This window comes from Schistocerca nitens, chromosome 4, assembly GCF_023898315.1.
Source record: "Schistocerca nitens isolate TAMUIC-IGC-003100 chromosome 4, iqSchNite1.1, whole genome shotgun sequence".
Lineage (NCBI taxonomy): Eukaryota > Metazoa > Arthropoda > Insecta > Orthoptera > Acrididae > Schistocerca > Schistocerca nitens.
Genome location: NC_064617.1, coordinates 405,102,454 through 405,122,843, shown reverse-complemented (window position 1 = coordinate 405,122,843; position 20,390 = coordinate 405,102,454). Strand labels below are relative to the sequence as shown.

At 42.4% G+C, this 20,390-nt stretch overlaps 1 protein-coding gene and 1 pseudogene across 1 annotated transcript in view; both read left to right on the top strand.

Annotated features, from left to right (window-relative positions):
• LOC126252344 (diuretic hormone receptor-like) overlaps window positions 1-20,390 on the top strand; it is a 589,551-nt gene that overhangs the window by 239,665 nt on the left and 329,496 nt on the right. The window lies entirely within an intron of this gene.
• On the top strand, window positions 3,999-4,116 carry LOC126253920 (5S ribosomal RNA; annotated as a pseudogene).

Genomic DNA, 20,390 nt, shown 5'->3' with positions numbered 1-20,390 from the left:
ACATTTAAGATGAATGACACTAAGCTGTAAATACTTTTAATAATCGCTTTCTAAATGTAGCAGCAAAAATAGGATTAAATGGTTTAGTTGAAGAAGTAAGAGAATATATTTAAAATGTCATTCCACAAAACTTTAAGCAATTAGAAGCAGCGTCAACATCCTTCACTGAAATTAATCGAATTATAAATATTTTAAAATACAAAAGCTTGATGTATTTTCAAAGAGAGTTTTGAAGAGTTGTTCGAACTTAAAAACTAAAGTCCTTGGTGATAATACGCAATGCAACACTGCTACAGGGAATTTTTCCAGACAGTTTAAAGATGTGTAATTGTTACACCTCTTTATAGGAAAGGAGACAAAGCAGACGTAAAGATTTTTCGTTCAATTTCCTTTTAAAAAAATCGAAAAAGTAATGTACTCAAGAGTAATCTCACACTTAAGTGGAAACAATTTGCTGTGTGTATCATAGTTTGCATTCTATATAGCTTTCTCGATTGAGAATGCTATATATACATTCACTCATCAAATAATAACAGCCTTAAATAAAACTAAATCACCAGGTGTTTGATTGTATGGGTCATGTTAGTCCCTTACAAAACCAAAACCTGAAGTCTTATAGAGTTGATGGCTTTACACACAACTGGTCTGAATCGTGTTTAACCAACCGAATGCAAAATGTTGTGCTAAATGATTTAAACAATATTGGATGGGTAGAAAATTTAGTGACAACGGAGAAGGCGCAGAGGAAGTATCCAGAGGCTTCAACTTTGGGACCACTTCAGTTCCTCAATTCCTTATGTTTGTGAATGACCTTCACTTAACATTCAACAAGTAGAATTGGTAGACGATTCAGTCTTATTACAAATCACGTTAGAGAGAATGGAACGGCTGATATTGCACATGATATTTTCCAAACAGTTATAAAGTGATCAAAATATCCACGGGTGTGCTGCCGGTCTATAGTGTCCAACGGGCACAATATTTCGGCGATCATACATGTCGCCATCATCAGGTGAACTGACGGACTGAGCTCCTGTGAACGTGCCGGCACGGAGATCCGTACGCTAAGGCTGCTCAGAGGGAACTGGGTTCGGTCGCTCTACATTATGAAAGTGCTCAACGAAGAGGGCAGGTGGCACCAAGGATGTTGACGAAATGGGTGGTCAATGTCGCAAGCCCTTCTTCCCCCTCCAACCTCCCCCCCCCTCCAACAATTTCACACCGTTTGAGGGGAATAAAGGAGGGCTGAAAAAGCAAAGCACCCTCGTCTACTTCGGATCACGTTGAAATTTTCTCGAATGGTTTTGAACGGTCCCTAGCGGTTGCATTCTGTGCAACAGAGCAAAAATTGCAGTCCCATTGCACTGAAAAGGGTAACGATTACGTTAAGTCCTTAAAGAAGAGTTGAATTTTCGAACTGTTGTTTTAGATCATGAAATGTGTGGGAATCAACGCCCCGAGGGAACGGGTGGTTTATTAACGATGTTTATGTCAATTTTTTGACGATTCTAAGCGCTGGGGGTTTGAAACGTTTTCATCTTGTACCCATAAGCAAAACCGAACGATTTCTACTATGGGCGTCGCTTTGCTGACCACCATCGCTGAGGTATCAAAAGGAATAGCAAACTGTGTGTCAGATTGGGTAAACGGGGATGTGACGAACTTCCCTTCATGTGGAATGTGGCGTCAGACAGAAATGTGGTGGAATTGGTGCCAGTGTGACAACACTAACCCATCTTACACCTCACATGAACTTCTGAGCTTCGGGCTTTTTTGAGATGTGTCGACACCTGGCTGTTGGGAGCGTCGGCGAGCGCGATGTTGATGTCCCCGTGTGCCACATTTGTGTACCATTATAGAGCAAGGTTGTAGGCACCTTTGAGCCGAATTTCGATCTTCTACATCGCAGCGGGAGACCGATTACGTGGTTTCGAAAAGTGAATCATTAATTCTGTTCCGCAGTGTATTTGTAGTAGGCCTACACATGCGAAAATTCACAACGTATTGATGATTCCAGAAAAACTACTGTGCAGTCAACATCTTTCCCCTCCCAAGGGTGGTAAAAGTCTTAAATAATTTCTGAAGTTACTACAGTTGATAAAAAATTCCATGAAACATTAAATCGTCCGCATCTCAAAAACAGTGTAATGTACTGCTTTCATTTTACATGAAGGAGATGTCGTTGTTCAACGTATGTTTTTCTCGACTATCTAGACTGAGGAATCAAATGGTAGAAAGGTGACGGAAGAGAAACGTTGACTGACGTGACGGTGCAGGTGGTGTGTTCCTTATTGTGTGTCAAATGCAGGAAGAAGGCAATTAATGTTGAATGATCTGTGACCCGTGCGCTGCGCTTTTATTTATGGATGAACTAAGTTTCCGCAATATATAATGGACACATATCAGTGGGGCACTGGCGAATCCATACGTGTAGAAGATATCAGGTGTGAACATTTCCAAAATTCCTTTTATGAGAACAAACCTTGAAGTAAGACGTATCAGTCATTTGACCTGGAAATGTTTCGCAGGTGCCACAGAGTAGCACATTGTATAGACGAATATAATCCGTAAATGAAAGGGTGACAAAAATATGGAAACACCAAGAACCCGAAACATTACCATGCCCAATACGATGTTGGAAACCCGTTAGCATTGAAAACAGTCTCCAGTCGTCTCGGAGGGGCAAACTGCAGTTCCTGTTTGGCTTCCAAGAGTATTTTATACCGTTCTTTCTGCAAAATAGTGTCAAGTTCAGATAACAATGATGGAGGTGGATAGTGATCCAGAACCCTTCTCTCCTAAGTAGACTGCAAAGGCTAAGTAATATTGAGATCTTGGAGGCGGTGCTGCCCAGGTTAGACGCGATAATTCACAAGACGAGTCCTCGACGATATCAGTTGCTTGAACACGAGCTCTGTCGTGTTCCAACACAGCATCACTACTGGGGAATAAACTTTGTACATTGGAATGGACCCGGTCAGCCAAAATGGTGACGTAACCATTATCAGTAATGTGACCTTGCAGAGAACCCAAGGGGACCATGGAGTACCAGGACTTGGCTGCCGAAGTAATCGCCGAACTCCTGCCATGTTCGGTCTTGGGGCGTAAACTCGAAAGTTGGAAAAAGTGTGAAACAAGACTCATCCGACCAAATGACTGTCTTCCATTGCTCCCTAGTCCAGGTTTTATGATTTCGGTAGCACATTTTCCTGTTACGAGTATCTGCATCACTGATGAGGCATTTAGGGATTTCAGCTCGCCCCTGCAATTCCCAGCTTAAGGAGCTCCCTTCGTATGTATGTGGGGCTGAGAGGAAGCATGAGTGTGACATTCAGTTCTGTAGTGACTTTTGCAAGCTATAGTCTTATTTATCGTCGCAATCCTCTTCAGTGTCCGTGCGTCAAGATCATTCAATGAACGTTTTCGTCCGCATTGTGAGTTAGCGGATGATTTTTTTTTCTGCTTTCCAGTTATGCAACTTACAATCTTCGATGTAGTGTCTCTTGCAACACCAAATACGTCGGTTCCCTCGGTTAGGATGCACCAACCATAGGAGTACCAACAGTTTTCCCACATTCGAATTAATTTGGCTCCGACATAATACAATGAAAACTACACGGAACACTATCCTGACTACTACTGACGACAGCAACGTGTTCACGACGTAGCACACATGTCGTCCTCGGTGAAATACAACAGCGCAACCAGCAGGAGTGGCTAGCATCTACATTTATTTTCAAGCGTGGATTTATCTCGATATTTTTGCCCAACCACTATGTACGTTAATGTGACATATTTCATATTGTACACTATGGAACTGTAGCCCTATGGGCTCAAGCTCACAATGACGATATAGGCCTCTTGTCATTACCTGCAACACATATGTAATGGATCTGAAGAAATAATTTTCAACACAGAATTGTCAAACCTGGCACTGGCCGTCGTCATTGCCACACTATCACACCATCCTGCAACAAGGTGAGGCGCAGGCTAAGATGGGCAACGGCCTTGCCGCAGTGGATACACCGGTTCCCGTCAGATCACCGACGTTAAGCGCTGTCGGGCGTGGCCGGTACTTGGATGGGTGACCATCTGGGTCGTCATGAGCTGTTGCCATTTTTCGGAGTGCACTCAGCCTCGTGATGCCAATTGAGGAGCTACTCGACCGAATAGTAGCGGCTCCGACCACAGAAAACCATCATAACGACTGGGCCGCGCGGGACTAGCCGTGCGGTCTTTGGCGCTGCAGTCATGGACTGTGCGGCTGGTCCCGGCGGAGGTTCGAGTCCTCCCTCGACCATGGGTGTGTGTGTTTGTCCTTAGGATAATTTAGGTTAAGTAGTGTGTAAGCTTAGGGACTGATGACCTTAGCGGTTCCATACGATTTCACACACATAACGACTGGGAGTGCGGTGTGCTGACCACTCGCCCCTCCTATCCGCATCCTAAACTGAGGATGACACGGCGGTCGGATGGTCCAGATGGACCACTTGTGGCCTGAAGACGGAGTGCAGTCTAAGATAGGAATTTTGATAAATAAGATCAGCCTGTGAATTGGCAAAAGTGTGACGGTGGACCAAAAAGTTTCGGTTTTAAGGCGTTGATGCTGCATATTTACAATCTAGCGTGACTCCGATGTGAGAACATAAGCACCGACATGTAGGCAAAGTGTTAGTGTCCAAACAGGAGCGACGTGCTGTTATTTTTTCTAGGCTACCGAAGGACAAACACTGGTAAACATCCATTGGAGAATGAAGACAGTATATGGGGAGCATGTCTGTCGAAAAACACGGTCATGGAATGGTGGGGCAAGTTCCCTGCTGGTCGCTATTCGACACAAGACGCTGGTCGATCGGCAAGGTAAGGCCTCATCCATTAGGGACAACTGCAAGCGGGCAGTTGATGATGCAATTAGTACACATCTCTGTCCATGCAATTATCACGTCTTCAGTCCCTTAAAAAAGGCCTTAAGCGGTCGACGATTCTTGTCGGAGGCAGTTACGGATTTCTCCAGGTAGACGGACACAGTGCTTTACCAAATGGAAGTGTTCAAACTGATGCGTCTGTGGGATGATTATTTTAACGCTCACGGTGATTTGGCCCGACAAGCATTCTTATTATGGACTGTACAGCCTTCTAACAGAAACATCTTGATCTCCTGTAAAATTTAGTATCTGTTTTCCCTTTAAGATAAACGTAGTACCTGTATTCACTTTAAAATTAAAATTTTCTAGTCGTAGTGTTGTAATCGGTCGATCTACAACATTGTCGCTGCGATAGCAACAAGATGCAAATACGGAACTTGCTGCACATCCCTCCCTTCAATTTTTCTGATTGTTTGTAAAAGATACGCACGCAGACTCCCGTTCATTCAGTGCTCTGAACATGTTTCGCAGATTCTGATTTCTCACGTAGCAAACAATATTTTTCTCTCGTGAGGAGATTTGGAAACCACCGTCATACGGTGTGCGCGAGCACTTGCACAAATTTATTTGTTCCGGGTGGCTAAGAACCGCAGCCCACACGGTATTCTAAATTGGCAGCCGAGTCACACGTGTTTGGAGCTGGTCTGTTTCCAGTATTTCGTGAGTTCCGTGTGCTGGGGCGTCAGTGTATTTCGAAGTAACTGAAAGCATTTCTGCGAACATGCATATGTATTATTCGAGAAGTCGTACTATTTATTTGTGGTAACTGTATTTCAGGTCAGAAACTGACGTTTATCTAGTATTCTTGACACTGCTTTTTGCATGCAAGTTGGGGTATTATAAGTTGGACAATAAATTTTATTTCATTATTTTGACTTTGAATCGCAGACGTGGAATTAATGACTGTTAGCTGCCCAATTTAATTGCGTCCAGTGCAACATAATGAGATTAGGTCACCATCTGAGTGTTCGGTCTCTTACACTACTTAAATGTAGGTCGACCATCCCGTTATGTTGTAATATAATGTTACTGGTTATATGTTCCATTAATCTACAACTCTCCCTTGATACCATTCCCGATGTGCATGATCACACATTTCATTAACATGACGAGCAAATGTCACTACGGAGCCATTGTGTGTCTCATTTTGGCTCTACACATTCTTATACTCTCTTCAGAAACGTGGCGGCAGTTGGAGAATGCAGGGCGTCATGACTCAGTATTCTTTGCTATTTCCTAAAAGCCGGTTATCCGCCGGCCGGAGTGGCCGAGCGGTTCTAGGAGCTACAGTTTGGAACCGCGCGACCGCTACGGTCGCAGGTTCGATTCCTGCCTCGGGCATGGATGTGTGTGATGTCTTTAGGTTAGTTAGGTTTAAGTAGTTCTACATTCTAGGGGACTGATGACCTCAGATGTTAAGTCCCATAGTGCTCAGAGCCATTTGAACCATTTGGACCGGTTATCCAATAGAGGTTGCGTTTTTTTTTTCTTCTTTTTTTTTAATTTATGTCCGACGGAAGACATTTAAGTGATTCTTGAGCCTAGCTGTAAATTTTATTTGTCTGAAGCAGCCATCCTGTTGTAATTTTTCGCCAGCGAGCTCCTTATGCATCCATGCTGTGAAAAGAGAGCTAAGAGTTATACTCATTCAGATCTTTGCATGTCAGCCTACAGATTCCGATATTAGCACCAAAACTCAAGTATCTGCTTGTCATGTGCGAGAAACAATTGCCTATTTGGCAATATGAAGGATATTACCTCAAATACAGCAGGCTGATCAACGCGCAATCTCAGAAGGTGGTCTGCCAAACGTCTGACGTTGTCCAGGCTTATCTCCCGCTCGCTCTCATCTTATTCTCGGTCTCAATTCTTTAATATCATTTGACATCGCATTTAACAGTTGCTCTTATTTTACCATCAAGTTTCAGAGTAATTTGAGACAACTACGAGGCCTGATCAGTGTGTAGCTTTCGTGGTAGTTTCCTTTCTGTACCATGGATATGTGAAAATAACGGTTTATTATGTTTAATGTTCATAGGTGGCAGCACTCTTGTTGCGATAGGTTGGTAGTAATGCTCTGTTTTGTAGACTCTCTGTGCATCTCGCTTATCAAACAATATAGGTGACGCGAGAGGCGCAGTACGGAGCTATAAATTACTTTGTTTATTTAAACCGTACATACACTGGAAAGCTGCAGCAAGCTTACGATGAAGATGCGCTATCTCGTGCAACGGTGTTTAGGTGGTTCAAGGACTACAAAGAAGGCCGACGTGTCTGTGTTTCGGCATCTGCTGTCAACATCAACATAATTACTGTGATTGTCCGTGAGGATCGGCGGATAGCACTACTTGAAGTCGATGAAGTGTTGAGAATTTCGTGTGGCAGTGTCTTTACGATTATGCATGATCATCTCCATATGACACGTATTTGTGCCCGTTGTGTGCCACGTCTGTTGACTCTCGCACAAAAAGCTATGCGAATGGAGACAAGCTATGAGATGCTGCAGCTCTTCGCTGATGGAGGGATGCGTTTCTGGAATCGACTATCAGCCGTGATTAGTCATGGCTGCGTCATTATGATCCTGCAGGAAAACGATCCAACGCATTGTGGAAATCGTGTAATTCTCCAACACCTTGCAACGTGACGTCTTCATCGCGCGTTTTAAATTTCACGTTTTGAGAAATAACAGAGAAAAAGGGAGGAAAATTTATTTCACTGTAGCTCAGTCCGTAATTCATATCAAAATCCTAGTCACTGTCTATCAATTTCTTAGAAGAGACACTGAATCATTCAAAACTTGTCTCAGTGTCATATCTATTCTTTGGACGCTCTGACGACATTCTGTTTCGACGCCGCGTTGGATACGATATTTTCGTATCTTTTCTGCCCGAGCACACTTTCTTACCACTCATTCTTACTTGAAAGATAAAACTGCATGCTGTAAGATCACAAATTAACTATCAAACAAAAATCAAGATTCGAAACGGAAGAATAGACTTTTCTGTACACGTGCTGATGCCTGTTGACGCCAAGCTAATGTATTGTTCTGAAATGTTTCTAACTATACCCGCACACTACAGGGTAATCGGGTTGGTACAGATTAGCTCATCCGAGGCGCTGGGGGTGGAGATAGGAATTTCATAGAAATTTTTTTCAGGGATTAGACTTTTGTCTCAGATTTCAGCAGGTTCACAGCGTTTTTAAGCAAACAGAAACAATGTTTTGTGAAACTTCTGCAGTGGTGTCACCCGCTAAAGGCCAAGTATCCTTTCTCTCCAAGTGGGGCGCAAATAAAACAAAAATACAGTATTTTACGTCAGTGCGCCCATAAATCGACAGATGTATTAGTAATAGTAATAATAGTAGCTTTATTTATCCGTACATCACTTTTTACAAGAATATAGGACATGTCATACTTGTGTTAATAACATCTATCCAACTATTATCATATTAGAGGTCCTAAAATCTTACCACTAAAGTGCAGTGTGGACAATGTGCCAAAGCAAGAAATGCGACTGCAGAGTCAGATTGCAGTTGGTGGAAAGGATAAACAGAGTTCTTTATTGCAGAGGGACGCAAATAATTAAAATATGTAACTATGCCAGGCAATGCACAAGGTTGAAACTACGAAACAAGTGTCCAAAGATACATACATACATACATAAATGTTAAAAATGAGGCTTAGATGAACAAGAAAGTGGTTGATGCAGAACCTCTTTGACGGTACAGTGTGCAATACGCTGAGGCGAAAAGTCACTGGTACCTCATAATATCGTGTCCGACCTCTTTTTGCCCGGCCTCGTGCAGCAACTCGACGTAGCATGGACTCAATAAGTCGCTGGAAGTCTCCTGGAGAAATACTGTCCCTCGGTGCCTCTATAGCCGTAAATAATTGAAAAATTGTTGTCTATGTAGAATTTTGAGCACGAATTGACCTCTTGATTATGTACCATAAATGTTCGTTGAGATACATGTCGGGTGACGTTGTTGGCCAAATCATTTGCTCAAATTGTCCAGAATGTGTTTAAAAAGAATCGCAATCTGCGGTGGTGCAGTGACATGGCGCATTGTCGTCCAAAAAAGTTCTTATGGAACGCAAAGTGCTTTGAATGGCTGCAGATAGTCTCCAAGTAGCCGAACGGAATCATCTCCAGTCAATGATCGGTTAGAATGTCTCAGTCCATTCCATTATTTAGCCCGCACCATTGTGGAGAAACCACCAGCTAGGACCCTTGTCGTCTACTTGGATCTTCGACATCGTGGAGTCTGTGCTATACTCGAATCCTACCATCAGCCTTTATCAGTTGAAATCTGGACTTGTGAGACCAGGCCACGGTTCTCCTGTAGTCTAGAGTCCAATCGATATGGTCACAAGCCCAGGAGAGGCGCTGCAGGCGATGTTCTGCTGTTAGCAAAGGCACTCGCGTCGGTCTGTCGTCTGCTGCCATAGCCAATAAGGCAAACTATCACCTCACTGTCCTAAAAGATAGGTTCGTCGTACGTCCCAGATTGATTTCTGCGGTTATTTCATGCAGCTTGCTTGTCTGTTAGCACTGACAATTCTATACAAACGCCGCTGCACTCGGTCGTTAAGTGAAGGCCTTCAGCCACTGCGTTGCCCTCGGTGAAACGTAATGCCTGAGATTTAGTATTATTGCCACACACTTGAGACTGTGGATCTCGGAAAATTGAATTCCTTAACGATTTCCGAAATGGAATGTCACATGCGTCTAACTCCAACTACCATTCAAAGTCCGTTAATTTCATATGAATCCCCGAGTACAAATGACAGCTCAGCTGGCCGGCCCCGCCGAGCGGTTCTAGGCGCTACAGTCTGGAACCCCGCGACCACTACGGTCGCAGGTTCGAATCCTGCCTCGGGCATGGATGTGTGTGATGTCCTTAGGTTAGTTAGCTTTAGTTAATTCTAAGTTCTATGGGACTGCTGACCTCAGAAGTTAAGTCCCATAGTGCTCAGAGCCATGTGAACCATTTTTTTTTTTTGACAGCTCAGCCAATGCACTGCCCTTTTATAACTTGTGTAGCCGATTCTACCGCCATCTGTATAAGTGCATGTCGAGATCCTACGACTCTTTCCACCTCGGTGTACATTCAAGAAGGGTTGGAAGAAAATGTGAAAGGCAATCAAACAAAGAGTGTGAAATATGCAGCTTCTTGACGTAACCATCCGTAAAGAAATCGACCTGCAGGTTATCCATCGTGAAGATTGATATTTTTAAGGTTGCCGTTCGATCGGGCCAATTTTTCATCGCTAGTGCACATCTCAGCGCCTGCGTTTCCTGAGAATAAAGTGGTTAGTCAGAGGATACAGAATTAGCACGCTCGAATAGCTTCCAGTCGGCGCTGCTTCAAGCGGCGGCGTCGCCGAGGCATAAGAGAAAATATTATGGCTGCCCCTGTGAGCTCTGGGCCGAGCGAGCCCTCACCGGCGTGCGGCGACGAAAGCTGCAACACATTTAGACCGGCGCCCGGGTTACCCGGAGCAGAAGTGAAGCTAGCGCGAACTGCATCGGCAGTTTGAGGAAGGCGCGTTCATTACTTGGCTGTAAATTGGTGGCCTGTTGCTGCTGACTACAGAGCCAGAAGCTTAACGAAATTAAAAGCAAAGGCGTCAACATTAAGGGTAAATATGAATTCCACAAACGCATACGAGAGGGTAGATATGCTGAAAGACTAAAATGAAGGTATCTATGAGGAGGAGAAACTGTCTGATAACTTGACAAACGAAGAAACATGTATCGATAAGTGTTACATACGCATACTCCATAAGGTATTCTTTCTGATGTGCGACTTTATGTTAAAGACTGTGTGGGTAGTGGAAAATTGAGAGAACTAAATTCACCAGGGACTTGTTTAGTAATCAGTGAAAAGGAGAATACATTAAAAACGCACTTACAGAGGGGTCCAAAAAATGTATCCACTGTTTTAAAAGTCCATAACTGGCAAACTAATTGAAGGAGTTGTTTCATCTTTGGTTGTGTAATAGTTTGTAGTTCCGGCAATCGCCACACAAGCGTTGTATTGCCTTGTTTTGTTTTGTCAGACGACAGTCGCCAGATAGTCAGTGTTTTGTTCTTAGTTGCACCTAGTTAATCGAGTAAATATGGCTGGCTCAAGGCTTACACTCGATGAAAGGAAGTCAGTTTTGAAGTGGTTTTTTAAGTACGAAAACATTAATGAGGTTCAAAGGCAATGGTGAAATGATTATCATACAGAGCCACTGACACGCTTAACGATTCGTCGCATTTGAGACAAATTTGAAGCCGAAAGCTGTGTTAAAGATATACACAAACAACGACCTGGACGACCTGTAACAGTAAAAAGTCCAGCCAACTCCCGTCGTGTGTTACAATTCACTCGCTCACCACAAAAGTCTGTGAGACAGTGTGCCCGTGAAACTGGAGTGAGTCGCTCAAGTGTTCGGCGGATTTTGAAGACAGCAAAGTGGAAGCGCTACATCCCACGATTGCTACACGCAATGGACGAGGAAGACCCAGATCGTAGAATGGAGTACTGCGAGTGGTTTACTAACATCCTGCGCAGCAAAGAAGAGTTTGCAGAGATGATTGTGTGGTCTGATGAAGCACATTTCAAACTCAACGGTACAGTAAATCGCCACAATTGCAGATACTGGGCAGCCGAAAATCTGAACGTCCATGTAGACAAAGCCGTGAATTTGCCAGGAGTAAATGTGTGGTGTGGATTGTCTTACTGGGGCTTGATTAGGCTACTCCTTCTTGACGGCACAGTTACCGGTGAGGTGTACCTTCAGAAGCTTTAGACATCCATTTCACCTGTCATCCGAGACTTGTATGGAGACGGACGAGTTTACTTTCAACAAGATGGTGCCCCAGCCCACTACCAAAATCATGTTAGGGCTTATCTCGACGAAAATCTACCAGGAAGATCGATAGGCCGTAGAGGTGCTGTGGAGTATCCACCACGTTCTCCAGACCTACGTCCTCTGGGCTTTTACCTGTGGGAACACTAAAGGACGTCGTTTATCGACAAAAACCTAGCACAAAATTAATGAACTTCGAGAATCCATCGTACATTCATGTGCAAATATCCACCTGAACACGTTGCAGTCAGTAGTTCGTGCTGCAGTTCGGCGGCATCGTTTGTGTGTGGATGTTAATGGTGACCATTCCGAACACCTACAGTGATATCTTTAAGTTGGACTTTAAGCTAAACTTTCACCAAAAATGAGACAACTCCGTCAATTAGTTTGCAAGTTATGAACTTTTAAACAATGGATAGATTTTTTGGACCCCCTCTGTATTTCTATTTACACAAACACAATTAAACATTCATCTGCTATACTGAAAAGCACATTCCGAACACAGAATGTTGCGGTTAGTACTCAGTAGGCCCTTCAATCCTCTTTATGATCTCTTGTATTCTCCTTGTCATAGATTTTACCGGGAATTCTGTTTTTTTTTTTTCCACTGAAATTTTAAGCCATTCCTCAGGCAGAGCATCCTTTACATTATTTCTATTGGACGTCTGATGATTCCTCATATTTTTCTCGTGTACGTTCCACAAATTCTCTATTGGACTAATGTCTGGTTACTGCGTTGGTGTTGGCGTCTTTGGATCATTATCTTATGTGAAAATGTCGTGTTAGTAGTTAAGTTCGTATGTTATTTGTTTTGTCTGTTGGTAGTCCGGTTACTATGGGTTTCATTATCGATTCTCATTTTTTATTTGTAATCCACTGTTGATACTGGGGTTTATATATCGTAATTTTATCATTTGGAGATAGAGTGTGGAGCTGTGGACGCTAGAAAATGAAGTGCCAAATGGAGAAACAGAAACGTGTAAGACATACTCTTCTATCTGAATTCAATAGAGAGATGCAAGTAGCGGAGACAGCCTGAAAAACTTACGCTGTGTGTGGGGATAATGCTATTTGACAGAGCACGGCGAGAAAATGGTTTTCTCTTTTTAAGGAAGCTCGTTTTGATATTAGTGGCTCTCCAGGTTCTGGAAGACCTCCGCGGTTTGATGAAGACGTTTAAACGCTGTAATCCACAATCATCCACGTCAGCGTACTCGAGAACTAGCAAATGTCATGAACTGTGATCATTTCACTGTCGTTCGACACTGGCATGCAGTGGAAAAGGTGTGAGGCTACGGGATGCTTTATGCCAAAATCACAAAAATCAGCGGGTGGCTATACATGCATCTCTGCTTGCTCCTTATCAATTGGTTAGTGAACAACACCAACCATTGCTATTAGGTATTGTTACTGGTGACGAGAAATGGTATCTTTATGCTAACATAAGAAAAAGAAAAGAATAACCGAGTCCAAACAGTGTAGCAAATCCCCGTACAAAGACCTGCGAGTATCCACAAAAGATAATGCTAAGTATCTGATGGAAAACCGACGGTGTAGTGTACTATGATTTGTTTCCTCTAGGTGTTATCATCAATGTTGACTTTTATTGTCAACAACTTAGAAGGCTTGCAGACGCAGTCCAAGAACAAGTACCAGGAAGGCTGCGTGAAGTGATGCTACTCCACGATATCACACGCCCGCATTCAGTTAGGCTGCTAAAGAAAACTATACAGTAGTTGCGTTGGAAAGTAATTCCGCACCCACCTTATTCACGTGCGCCCTCAGATTTTCACATTTTCCGCTCTATATCGAACAACTTTCAAGGAACTTCCTTTCCGGGTGAAAATGCGTCCCGAACATGACTCGACGAGTTACTCACCTCAAACCTACGTGATTTCTTCAGTTGCGGAATGGAAAAGTTACCCCGCGGTATCAGAACGTTGTATATAGGGAAGGAGAATATATTTTTGATCATTAAGGTCTCTCTCATGTGTATACGTGTGTTTGTTAAACTTGTAGAAAAATACCAGGAACTTGCGCACCAAACTATTGTAGCCCCCAGGAGGATCCATATTGTTCACATTTCTGGATATATGCGTTTTTAGGTTGTTTATGTAAACCTTGTGGACTATAATTCCAACGCCGTTTGCATTCACGCCGACGCAGACAGGTAGTGAACCTCCTCCCTGTTTAACCGTGGCTCTTATACGCCTCACTTCAAGTTCACATTTCTTTTTGCTCCACAATGTACACCTGACTTAAACAGCTCAGATAGATTCTCATCAGTAAACACAACCTCTCAAGCCCATCACATTTCCTACAGTTTGTGGTGATAAAGACTTTCCTATATGCCTTTGTACTGTAGTAAGTTTTGGAGCGATTAGTCTCTTGTTTTTCTTGACTTATCTAGGTATCTGTCATTTCCCCTTCTCCGATAGAGTTGTAGGACGACCGCTTCGTCACTGGCTTTTGTATGTTTTGTTCTGATTAAACCTATTTATAATAGCTTTCACTGCATTTGGTAGGTCTGCCAATGGTTTCTACGTTTTTTTGAAATGATTTTCCTTTTAAACAAACGTAATGTAAATATTGCTCGCTTCCTTTGCAGTTTTGAAACGTTCGTGACCTATATTTTTTTAAATATCACTCAAAGACTTAGAAAACATAGAGGGAACTGTACACTACAGCTGATGAAACGCGACTGCATAAGGAAAGACAGAGGACGTGCGTGTTAGTGTGCCACCGTACCTGGAATGCTGTTTGCTAGACGAATATGTATTTGACATCAGCCAGAGATTGTTTTACATAATGTAGATTTTTTCACGAATTAACTAGCATATAAAGCGCAGTAGCGTTTTGTCTCTAAACGTAGATACAAACCGATGTAAGTAAATAGTTCTTGCTCGTTGTAGCAATATTTTTACGATTGTGCTTGTTATATTGTATGCACTGTGGTCGGACGGATACGTTTTGAAGTCACCGTAGGTGATCCTGTATTAGATTCAGAGTTTAACATGGATTTAGAACAGTTGTGCTTAAATAATGTGGATTTTCTAAAATAACTGAGGCGAAGTGGAAACCAAACGACTATTCAAGTTGGTTTCTAGGATCTATGAGGAACACAGCATCAAAATCCCGAAATAATATAGTCCACAAAGTACCGTAGACAACAAGGGAGGATAAGTGCTAAAACTATCGTACGATCAATTTAACAGCCCATGCATCAAAGATGATGACAAGAGCAGCAAGCAGAACAATAGAGAAGAAAATTGAGGATCTGTGAGATGAAGGTTATTTTGGTTTTAGGATAGAAGAAGGCACAGGGAACGAAGACCTGACTTAGCACTTGATAATGGAAGCAAGAAAAATCAAGACATATTAATTGGAATTTTATACCTAGGAACATATTTCGACAAAATAAAATGATGTAAGACGATCGAAACTTTCGGCAAAATAGGAATGAACTACATGGAAAGACGGATACAGGAGCTATGCGCCAGGAACAAGGGTGAAAAGTAAGAACGAAAGAGAAAGAACGAAGTGCTCGGTTTAGAAAAGGTATACAAGTACGAGAGGATCTGAGTCTTTCTCCTATACTGTTCAAACTACACGTCGAAGAAGCAATGACAGATATGACTGATGCAAGGACAACACATATAGTAGACTAGGACAGAAAAGACAGCGTTCCTAGCCGAAATAAATCTGTTATTAGGAGCCAACGGCCATGTTTATTGAGGTAGAAACTTTTGAGAATGTACGTTTGGAGTACAGCATTGTATGGAAACAAATCGCGGACTGTAGAAAACTGGAAAAGAAGAGAATCGAAGCGCTTGAGATGTGTGCTATAGAAAGATTTTGAAAATTAGATAGAGCGAGAAGGAATTTCTCCGCGAATTGCCGATGAGAGGATCGTACGAGAAATTGATAAAGTGGAGGAACAACACGATATGATATATCTAAGTATATCAAAAATAAGTTCCATTGTACATGTGGGGGCTGTAGAGGGAAAAAACAGTAGGCGACGAAAGAAAGTAGAAAAATCTATCAAATGGCGCAGTGTGTTGAATACAAGAGGTACTCTGAAATGAAGAGGTTGGCAAAGTACTACATGTCGAATTCTGTATTCATCTTCCACCTTTTCTACATGCATCCTTTACCAACTGATCGAAAACGCATCTCGCCTCTCATTACTTAACAACTATGCTAATCTGATACATTGTGCAAACTGTAAGATCGAAACCACATAGTTCCCCCAGTATTCTCTAATCACGAGCTGCTGCCACGTATCTCATCAGAGACCCAGCGAAGCGTCGTATTTTAATACGTTAAGTTGGTGACTTAAGTTCGTAGCGTTTTCCGTAAGTTTTATAAACACAACAGATACATATAACAGAGACTTTAGTCACTATTAATAAATTCTCCTTCACTACTTAAATAGTACGCCAACGCTGGGGTGGCTTTTCATTTCTGCGACTGTATAAATCACGTGGTTTTGAGGCGATCGACTGGTCGAGCCATGTTCAGAGTACATTTTCATCTGGAAAGGAAGTTTCTTGAAAATTGTTCGATAGAGAGCGAAAAAGATGAGAATCTGAGAGCGCAAGATCAGGAAAATATGGTGGCTGTGGATGACTTCTCTACCCGACTTCTGTGTAGTGTTGTTTGTCATTATAAGCAGAATGCAAAGCGGGCGTTGTCGTGGTGTAGCATCACTTCACACAGACCTTCTGGTCGCTGCTCTTGGTCGTGTCTGCAAGACGTCTCAGTAGTTGACAATAAATGTCAGCAGTGATGATTACAGCTCGGAGAAGCAATTCGTAGTTCACCATCCCGTCGCTGTTCCACCAGATCCATGACATTATGTTTTGTGGATACGCGTGGGTGTTTGTACGGGGAGTTGCTACTCTGTTTGGGCTCAAGCAATCCTTTTTTTCCCTTATATTAGCGTAAAGACGACATTTGTCGTCACCAGTTGCGATGTGGGATAGAAATTTATGGTGTTGTTCACGAGCCAATTGGTAACAAGCAAGCAGAGAAGCAAATATGACCACCTGCTGATTTTTATGATTTTGGCTTAGAGCATGCAGTACCCATACACGCGATTTTTGAACCTTCCCCATTCCTTGCAAATGTCGAACGATGGTCGAATGATCACAGTTCAACTTATTTTGCCAATTCTCGATTATACAGACATGGATCATTATGTATTAAGGCTTTTAAACGATCTTCATCAAACCCCGATGTTCTTTAAGAACGTGGAGAGCCACTAATATCAAAACAATCCTCCTTAAAACGAGTGATACCATTTTTTCCGTGATTTGTAGAATGCCTTATCCCTATACACGGTGCAAGTTTTTGTGGCAGCCTCTACACATGACGCAATTGTTTTTGGCTACCTCTGTTGCTGCCACACCTCTGTTGAATACATACAGAAGAATATGTCGGAAATATTCCAATTTCTCCACTTATCACTCCATTTTCTAGCGTCCATAGCTCCAATCTCTATCTCCAAATGACAAAATGACAGTATGTAAACTCAAATAGGCACAGCGAACAACAAATAAAAAATGTAAATCGATAAGTAAACCCTTAGCAACCGGAATAACAACATGAGAAACAAAAACGCTAAGAAGTTATGCACCAATCTAATAAATATAAATAGAACGTTTGCTCTCATGCACTAAAATGTATTACATGGTATTGGACTTGACGTTCAGATAGTGTATATATGAAAAATAAACGTGTTGCAGGTGCACTAGATGACAAAATTCACGAGCCCCCGCACTTTATCGTTATGCTTAACTGTACAGCTTGCTGTCTGTTGACACAGCATAACCAAGGAGACGAAGTGCTACAGACATATTGTCTCCAGGCGTGGAGACGAAAAACTCTCCGAGCATTGTCAGACTGTTTTCTGTAACTTCGGAGATTATATCGCTTCTGCTTAATTAGCCTCTTATGTTAATCTGCTGCGTTCAGTAATATAACTGAAACAACGCTATTTAGTACACAATGCTCTACGAAAATGAATTACAAATCATCATGATAACATTACGAGAAAAGTCCGTTTTACAGGATTGCCATGGAAGTACACACATGTAGCAGCAGTGGTAGATAACAAAATTCCGTTAACTGGTCATTAAGTGCCACAATTAGGTCATTACACTTGACACAAGCAGAAAAAGCAAGCATTAACAAGTGTGCAATACTGCAAGTTCTTTAGAGCTACAGGGTACAGAATGTAAGGGACAATACTTACGCGGGGAGAAGTTGTATTAAGGTTTCTCTAGTGATTGGTGATCTGTCTGGTAGTGGCTCTTACTCATAAAAGGTAAAAATTTTGTCTCCAGCCAGACTAGAGTTGGTAGCTAATGGAGTCTTTTACTTCAAGGATAAACACTTTACTTACCAGGAAACTAGCATGGACTAATAGCTGAAATTGCTCTCTTGTCGTTCCAGTGAAGGCTAAGACGGAGATTTCGCATCGTAAATGGCGATGTCAGCTACAATTTCTATTGACACGTGCTTTCTGGACTCAAAAACACAGATATGCCATGTCTATGTCATCCCTTTAGTGAGAACCATTGAGAATATTTCATCTAACTGACAAGAAAATATTCTATGAATTTACCAGAATAATTCTGAACCACTCCGGGAGGTAAATCGACAGTCACGTAGGTACCAAAGGTTTTCTACAATGTTGCCAACTACATTAGACTAGCGCCAGGTACAATACCTCAGCCGATATGTTTCTTAAGTTGGCTAGTGCTGCGGAATCTCACACTTCGAAGATACACCGGCGCCGGCTCCATCGTTTTGCCTGGGAGGAGAAACACGTAGCAGTAGCCAATGAATTCTATTCACATTTCTGTAACTATGATTTGGGTCTAAAGCATAGTTATGAATAATATCGAGACGCGCCGACTGCAGCTCGAATGTCATAAATATAGAGCAAGGGAAATTATTTGAATTTCTCTCCTCTTCAGTAGCAGTTGTAGATGTGTTTGTTTTTCTGCTCCAAGCGAATTCCAAACTGAACGTTCTTTTCGATTTTCAGGCAACTGAAGACAGAGCTGAACCAAAGCAAGGAGATGACGTTATCGTAGGTGAGCGTCGAGTGGTACTTCTATGGAGTACATCGCAGTTGGGGCATTTTTCTCATAGTGTATCTCCCGGTTGTTTTATACTAACGCCCCCCCCCCCCCCCTAGGCTATCACAACATTCATATGAGAATCATCGAATTGTGATTATTAAACAGACAGCTACGATAAATATTACAATATTTTCGGTCGAATCTGACTCCTTGGATGACGATAATTGTAATTTCATTTCATCTTATATACTATTGGAAGGCCTTAATGATGCTTTTGTCATAGATCCTGCATACAAAATAAAGGCAGCAAGACAGGCAGACATGGAGACTAGAGTTCACACTTCACATCACCGTGGAATAACTTGAAACAGTGGCACATTCGTAGTTGTATTTCATCCGGGGCCAATCCCCCTCCCGGAATCCCAGATGTGGCATGCTAACCCTCGCGGATATACGGGCGAAGTTTTTTCTTTTTCATACTACTATCATTACCAGTTACATTTGATTTAATACACATTAGTCTGTCTATAATACGCAAGCATGGCAATGGCAGCACTTTCAATGCTATAAACGTTGGTTAACATGATTATCGAGCTCCACGTAAAAACTGTAACGGCTCTTCAAATGGTTCAAATGGCTCTGAGCACTATGGGACTCAACATCTGAGGTCATCAGTCCCCTAGAACTTAGAACTACTTAAACCTAACTAACCTAGGACCATCACACACATCCATGCCCGAGGCAGGATTCGTACCTGCGACCGTAGCAGTCACGCGGTTCCGGACTGAAGCGCCTAGAACCGCTCGGCGACCGCGACCGGATGTAATGCCTGTCTTTGGGATTCTGAAGGTTCCCTGAGTTTCTGGAGAACATCTCTATAGTAAAAGGCCTTATTTATCACTGAAATAAGCAAAAAACACTGATGAGTAAAACATTATTAGCACATCGTTCCAGGATTTTTAAGAAATAACAGACTAGTACCGTTTCTGTTCTCTAGGTGGGCAAACGATGTGGTGAATAGAGTGGGAAGTAATCGCAGAGTGTTTTCTGATGACGGTGTGTGTACGGGAAAGAGTTGTCATTCAGTAATTGTAATGGGGATCAGGAGGCTTGGAATGAATTTATATTTGGTACGATTAATGTCAGCATGCTTTCAGTGTGGATAAGTGTAAGTTAGTGAGGACGGATAGGAGGAACAGTCCTGTAATTTTGGAATATAATATTGTTAGCATGCTGCTTGACTCAGCCACGTCCACAAAATATCTAAGCGCAACGTTACGAAACAAAATGAAATTGAACGAGGCCGTAAGATCAATTATAGGGTAGGCCAACGGCCCACTATGATTTACCCCAGTTATGGGAAAGTATTGCGCTCCTTTAAAAGAGACGGGACGTGTAACACTTGAGCTGCCGTTTCTTGTGTACTTCTCGCATGGCTGAAATCCCTACCATATAGGATTAAAGGAAGACATCTAAACAATTCATTGTCGTGCTGCAATAGTTAGTAAC